The sequence below is a fragment of the Gadus chalcogrammus genome, chromosome 9 (assembly GCF_026213295.1).
Source record: "Gadus chalcogrammus isolate NIFS_2021 chromosome 9, NIFS_Gcha_1.0, whole genome shotgun sequence".
Classification (NCBI taxonomy): domain Eukaryota; kingdom Metazoa; phylum Chordata; class Actinopteri; order Gadiformes; family Gadidae; genus Gadus; species Gadus chalcogrammus.
The window spans coordinates 20759066-20766859 of record NC_079420.1 but is presented as its reverse complement, the minus strand read 5'-3'; positions in this window follow the sequence as shown (position 1 = coordinate 20766859).

Sequence of the window (7794 nt, the reverse complement as noted above, 5' to 3'; positions counted from 1 at the left end):
GCTAATGGTAACTTGTATTTTACATGGTACACCTAGGTCTAGGACATGATCTCGGTGTAGCAAGAGGCCGAGCTTGATCTCATTGGACTCAGCTTAACGTGTAGATGCTAATTAACATGTAATTTGTCAAAAATCTCCATCGGGAAGCAAATCTATAGCTGGTCATTATTGATAAAGGCCTACAAAATCGACAGCTAATTACTACCCCGAAACATATTCAAATATGATCATGTGTGGCACTGTTGCAATCGTCTCAAAACGTAGATGTCAAAGGACACCTTGTTTGCTCTGTTGCACCACCGGGAAGATATTTTCATACTTCTAATGGATTGATTCATATTTTAAGGTTCTCGGAGTGAGACTTTAAGTGGCTGCAGCAGAAGTGTTGAGACGAAAGATGATATCAAGAGATTTATAGAATATTCCCATTCACATTATGATTCTTCGTCGTAACATCCGACCAAACATCCTTTACATTCACAGAGCGAAGATTATGAAAGTCCAGGCTCAGCAAGTGCTCCATCTCGTTGCACCTGCACCCAGCGGCTCGCTTGCAAGATTTTGGCCTGAAGTTCTTCCCAGACCTATACCCTAACAGTCCAATATGCATATCTGAGAATCAGGCCTCTCTTCAATAATGACAAAATGTAATGAGAGAAATACAGATTCACTTTTTGTTATCTCATAAGCGGCGTGGTGCCGGCTCCTTTTGACCTTTTGACCCCAGACTTCAAAGACGTGGCCACAGGCCAGCGGTGTCTACACACATTAAGCCACAAATGTACACCTCCATCCCGCAAAAAATGGGGCCTAGAAACTAACCTCTGTCTTATGTACATTGACTGTACTGTTGGAGGTCACGCCCCTTTTCCAGCCTTTTCGAGATAGCTAGGGATGCTAAAATGTTGACACACATTTCCCGGGGCCCCGAGAACGACATATGCAAGATTTGAAGTTCTAGCCCATAGAGAAAAAAAGTTTTCCCAAATGGACTGTCATTTGGACAAAGCCCCTTCAGAAGTGTTGCCTGCGAGACCTAATGGTTCAGAATGTGGTGGAAAAAAAGTTTTTGAGATAGGAAGGTCCTACCACCCTGAAATTTGAATACCATATTCTAGGGCCTAACTGGGACCCCCGCACCGAAACTTGGCCCGGTCGGACCCCGAGGGCAGGAAGGGGGGGCCTGCCCTCGGGGTCTGACCGGGCCAAGTCTCGGGCAGGAAGGGCCCCCCCTTCCTCCCCTCGGGGTCCGACCGGGCCAAGTTTCGGTGCGGAGGTCCCAGTTAGGCCCTAGAATAAGGTATTAAAATTTCAGGGCGGTAGGACCTTCCTATCTCAAAAACTGTTTTTCCACCACATTCTGAACCATTAGGTCTTGCACTTCTGAGGGGCTTTGTCCAAATGACACTCCATTTGGGAAAACTTTTTTTCTCTAAGGGCTAGAACTCCAAATCTCGGATATGTCGTACACGGGGCCCCGGGAAATGTGTGTAAACATTTTAGCATCCCTAGCTATCTCGAAAAGGTCGGCAAAGGGGCGTGACCTCCAACAGTACAGTAAATGTACATAAGACAGAGGTTAGTTTCTAGTCCCCATTTTTTGTGGGATGGAGGTGTACATTTGTGGCTAAAGGTATCTAGACACAGCTGGCCTGTGGCCACGTTTTTGAAGTCAGGGGTCAAAAGGTCAAAAGGAGCCGGCACCACGCCGCTTATGAGATAACAAAAAGTTAATGTGTGTTTCTCTCATAACTTTTTGTCATTATTAAAGAGAGGCCTGATTCTCAGATATGCATGTTGGATGGCTAGGGTGTTGGTCTGGGAAGAACTTCAGGCCAAAATCTTGCAAGCGAGCCGCTGGGTGCAGGTGCAACGAGATGGAGCACTTGCTGAGCCTGGACTTTCATAATCTTCGCTCTGTGAATGTGAAGGATGTTTGGTCGGATGTTACGACGAAGAATCATAATGTGAATGGGAATATTCTATAAATCTCTTGATATCATCTTTCGTCTCAACACTTCTGCTGCAGCCACTTAAAGTCTCACTCCGAGAACCTTTAAATATGAATCAATCCATTAGAAGTATGAAAATATCTTCCCGGTGGTGCAACAGAGCAAACAAGGTGTCCTTTGACATCTACGTTTCGAGACAATTGCAACAGTGCCACACATGATCATATTTGAATATGTTTCGGGGTAGTAATTAGCTGTCGATTTTGGAGGCCTTTATCAATAATGACCAGCTATAGATTTGCTTCCCGATGGAGATTTTTGACAAATTACATGTTAATTAGCATCTACACGTTAAGCTGAGTCCAATGAGATCAAGCTCGGCCTCTTGCTACACCGAGATCATGTCCTAGACCTAGGTGTACCATGTAAAATACATGTTACCATTAGCTAGAGTGTCGTTCTTGGTGTCATTGGACTCAGCTCAACGTGTAGATGCTAAATAACATGTCATTTGTGACAAATCTTTATCGGGAAGCAAATCAATAGCTGCTCAGTATTGATTAAGGCCTCCAATTTTGACAGCTAATTACTACCATTAAACATGTTCGAATATGCTCATCTGTGGCACCGTTGCAATCGCCTGGAAGCGTAGATGTTGAAGGACCTTGTTCGTCCTCTTACCCCACCGGAAAGATATTTACATGCTTCTGATTGACTAATGAATTGATTCAGCTATTCCCCCAGAGGTCTGGGGTCAAAAGGTCAAAAGGAGACGGCACCACGCCGGGGTGGAGCCAGATCTCGGGCAACAGCGCAGGGTTGCCAGGTCCTGCAAAAAACGTGCCCCCCACATACCGTTCAAAATCCACCCAAAATGTCCCAGAAGACCCCCAAAAAAAAAGATATTATTGGCCATTTTGGCCAACGTTTTGAAAGTAATAATATTTGAGGGAATATTTTTTTGTTGTTGTTTTAGCAGCGAAATGCACCGTGTGCGTGTGTGCGTGTGTGTGTGTGTGTGTGTGTGTGTGTGTGTGTGTGTGTGTGTGTGTGTGTGTGTGTGTGTGTCTGTGTCTGTGTGTCTGTGCGTGCGTGTGTGTGCTTGTGTGTGCTTGTGTGTGTGTGTCTGTGCATGTGCGTGCGTGTGTGTGTGTGTATAACACGCTATTTTATGTTGAAATGCGACGTAATCCAGTGTTCACGAAACGTACACTGTCAACGTAGGTATGATTTTGGCGACTGGGTTGGCTCTCAGATATACGTGTTTCTAACAAGATGATATCTATGGCGACACATTAGTGCCATAATTCACTAATGTGATAAAAGATGCATTCGGGCGTATTATATTATTCCACACGCATAGATATTAACTGCGAGCGCGCAAATGATCTCTGCGCGCGCGCAAATGACCTCTGTGCGCGCAAAACAGCCTCTCGCGCGCGCAAATTACCTCAGCGCGCGCAAAACAGCCTCTCGCGCGTAACAGCCTCTCGCGAAAGATGTTTTTACGCTCGCTCGAATTTGATTTTGGCACTATGGGGGAGGGAACCAAGGCAGGGCGGGCTTTCCTATGATTGGCCATTTCTGAAGCGCGATATTTGATTGACAGCCCTCCTCAGCCTTCCTCTCATTCAATTCTGAATTGTACAGTAAATGGCTGAAACGATAGTTACTTATTGTAACTCTAGATTCTATGAGTATAGGCACAGCCTTTTAAGGCTATTGCTATTGGGTTATCCCTAGGCGTGAGCCGTAGCACTGAAAAATGTGTAATCCCCGACCACCAACAGCGTGGGCCTCAATTACGTCCGCGTGCGGCGTGCCTCAACGACGTCCGCATTTCGCAGATATAGTCGGGCGCCGGCGGACGTTCTGCTCCCAATAAACAGCTTTTCTTCAGCTATTTAAAGGACAATGAGGCCGACACTTAAAAGGCTGCGCCTATACTCATAGAATCTGGAGTTACACTACGTAACTATCATAACTATGAATGAGAGGAAGGCTGAGGAGGGCTGTCAATCAAATATCGCGCTTCAGAAACGGCCAATCGTAGGAAAGCCCGCCCTGCCTTGGTTCCCTCCCCCATAGTGCCAAAATCAAATTCGAGCGAGCGTAAAAACATCTTTCGCGAGAGGCTGTTACGCGCGAGAGGCTGTTTTGCGCGCGCTGAGGTAATTTGCGCGCGCGAGAGGCTGTTTTGCGCGCACAGAGGTCATTTGCGCGCTCGCAGTTAATATCTATGCGTGTGGAATAATATAATACGCCCGAATGCATCTTTTATCACATTAGTGAATTATGGCACTAATGTGTCGCCATAGATATCATTAAAAGTTACATAAAGTAACAGTTTAATAACACAAACGCAGGAAGCACGTGAGCTGCTAGTTTAGCGAAAGCAACCTGACGTCGTTGAAACATGCGAGCGAGCCAATCAACTCCTAATAACTATAAAACTAAAGATCAGACACAATCACTGACAGAAGATTATGCAATTAAAAAGTATATTTCTCGCTAGAAATGTTGTTAGAAACACGTTTAACGGTGAATCGGTCCTAAAATATTGCATTTCCCATTCAGATAATAAAGATTAATAAAGATCATACACATTCACTGACTGAAGATTATGTAAGGAAAATGTACATTTCTCGCTAGAAATGTAATTAGAAACGCGTTTAATGGTGTATCTGTCCTAAAATATTGCATTTCCCATTCAGATAATAAAGATTAATATAAGCTACGCCGTGTTCCGGAGCCGCGGGGGATTCTGGGAATTGGGGTTCTCAGTTGACAAATGGGGCTTTTGTTAACTTGTTTTGTTGTTAGGATTAAGTGGGGTTAATGGGTTCGGGATGTTATGTGGTTGTGTGTTGTTCTATTAACATTGTTCGTGGGTTCATTATTGTCGACACCGTCACCGAGAGTGACGTGACCATCGTTTCGCGCAGCTGTTCCGTGTTGAAGTCTCGTTCAATAAAAAACAACTCTCGTTGTCGAGCGTTCAATAAAAACCAACTCTCGTTGTCGAGCGTGCCCCCCCCCTACAAACGTGTCTCCCCCCCCCTCAACAAACGTGTCCCCCCCCCCCCCCCCCCTTCAACTAACGTGTCCCCCCCCCCCCCCCCCCCCTACAATCGTGTGTCGTCGTCCCCCCTCAACAAACGTGTCTCCCCCCCCCCCCCCCCCCTCCCCGGTCAACAACAGTCTCCCCCCCCCCCCCCTAAACAATCGTGTCCACAATTTGCCGCGAAAGCCGTGAAACCCAAACCCCGAAACCCGCCTCCACAGCGGCACACGTGGATACTGTAGGTATAACACGCTATTTTTTACGTTGAAATGCTACATATCCAGTGTTCATGGAAACGTACACCACTGACGTTTTTTCTTGGCGACTGGGTTGAAATCACAGTGCACACGAGATCTTCCTTGAAGTCGGATCTTCAGATATTCATGTCAGTAAGTAAAAAGAAGTGGATTAACAAGAATGATTAACGAACTTAACGAACTCTAGAACTAGGGCAGACTACTTGTGGTTGTGATACTGTTTAACATTCTTTTCGAAATGTTCGAACGCTTAGGCCTACTGTTTTAACGTTGGAAGAAACCCCAGCTTTTGCCACCTCGGTGATGTTAGTTCGATGCACACGTTTGAGATGCACACTGAACAGTCACAAAATACTCTATACTGTAGAGGCTAGTAGATGTTGCTTGCTTCTTTCTGCCCCGAGGTTGCACAGTGCAACAGTGATGACGTACCTGAGAAATCCATGTATTGAAGACCGGCAAATATATATAAAATAAATGAGTGCTTGTAATGTGAACGCTATAAGGCTTTCTCATAACTATCATCCTGTTAGTGACATTGTTCTTGTCTTGTTTCTATCAGTAATATTTATTTTAATTCATTGTTTTCTATCTCATGCAGGACCTTGAAAACATGCAGCATGCGATCAATAACAATATGTATTCAATAAAATTGTTTGAATTATTAACCTGCTGTCTTTAATTCTTTGAATTATTAATCTGCAGTCTTTTTGTTAAAGGTATAAAGGGATTAAGTAGGCTAAATTTAAGCAGGTTCCCCATGTTAAACTGCTATATGCATTACATGCCATTGTAAAATTGTAATAGGCTTCTTTTCTTAAATGCATATGACTCAGGGAGGTCAGTTTCAAGTAAGGCTATGATTAAGCTAATCAAGAGCATATCAAGATTAAGCTAATCAAGAGCATATTTTTAAATGAGCGGGTCGGGTACATTATTTTTTATTTATTCTACTTCATTTAAGAATGCTCGATTCTGATGGGAGGGATGCATTAATCCGGCATATTGCCCGCTGATTTGTCGGTTCTACATGCTGCTGACTGAGCACAGTAGATCAATACGCCGCTTGTATCGTTTTCTATCACATACATTTCAAACATGAGGTCCACTGTAAAAATTATTTGGAATAAGGAGTGCATGTTGGATCGATCGTCATTAAAGCTGACTTGATACGAATGTAGCAACCAGCCTACATTCAGGCCCACCGCTCCCTATACGCATGAGTGCGTATGGCACCGCCTACCTGGGGGTGGGGCACCAGGAAAGATTACATTATTGAATTATAACAATATATTAATTAGTGATGAAGAGGCCCACCGTTGTGTTTTTTCTTAATTGTGTAACCTATCACCCAGGGCCGGTGTTGTGTCGAGATCGGTTTCCCCGTCGAGATGCGTTTCCCCTAGTCCCCGCCCCCGTCCGATATTACCCGAAGAGCGAAGGAAGCGCGCGTACACAAAAAGCTCGCCCACGAGCTGCTGTGCTCGTACCACAGAGGCACTTTGGAGAGAGCTAAGGTTCAAAGCTGACTTTCTTTAGCGAGTTTTATCTGAAGATGTTGTATTGTAGATTTCTATCAATAAAAAGTATATTATTTTTGTGAGAGACTTTTCATTTTGAATGTTATGGACTTTTGGAAGGAAGTGTGCTCATTCATAATACTGTCAGATACTGTTCCCCCTCTGTTCCATAGGAAAGGAGGCTCACACATCTTCATACTGAAATTCATACTGCTGACTTATTTCCCCACAACAGATAAGTCCTGTGATTTTCAGGCTGATATCACTAAATTTGACCATTTCGAACAGGGGGAACGCATCCTGACAGCTTGGAATATTACTGTTGTTTCAAGATGTGTGAGCCTCCTTTCCTATGGAACAGAGGGGGAACAGTATCTGACAGTATTATGAATGAGCACACTTCCTTCCAAAAGTCCATAACATTGAAAATGAAAAGTCTCTCACAAAAATAATATTTTTTATTGATAGAAATCTACAAAACAATATCTTCAGATAAAACTCGCTAAAGAAAGTCAGTTTTGAACCTTAGCTCTCTCCAAAGTGCCTCTGTGGTACGAGCACAGCAGCTCGTGGGCGAGCTTTTTGTGTACGCGCGCTTCCTTCGCTCTTCGGGTAATTTCGGACGGGGGCGGGGACTAGGGGAAACACATCTCGACGGGGAAACCGATCTCGACACAACACCTGTGCCCCCCCCCCCCCCCCCCCAAAATGACAAAATAACTTTGCACACACACACACACACACACACACACACACACACACACGCACACACGCACACACGCACACACCCACACGCACGCACGCACACACGCACGCACACACACACACACACACACACACACGCACGCACACACACACGCACACGCCCACGCCCACGCCCACGCCCACAGACACAACCAACAGGAGAACGTGTATCACTTTTTCGGAATTTATAGTCCCGGAGCAGCTGCTACCCAGATAATAAAATGTAGATAAACTCCCTTAATGAATTCCTGGGTAAT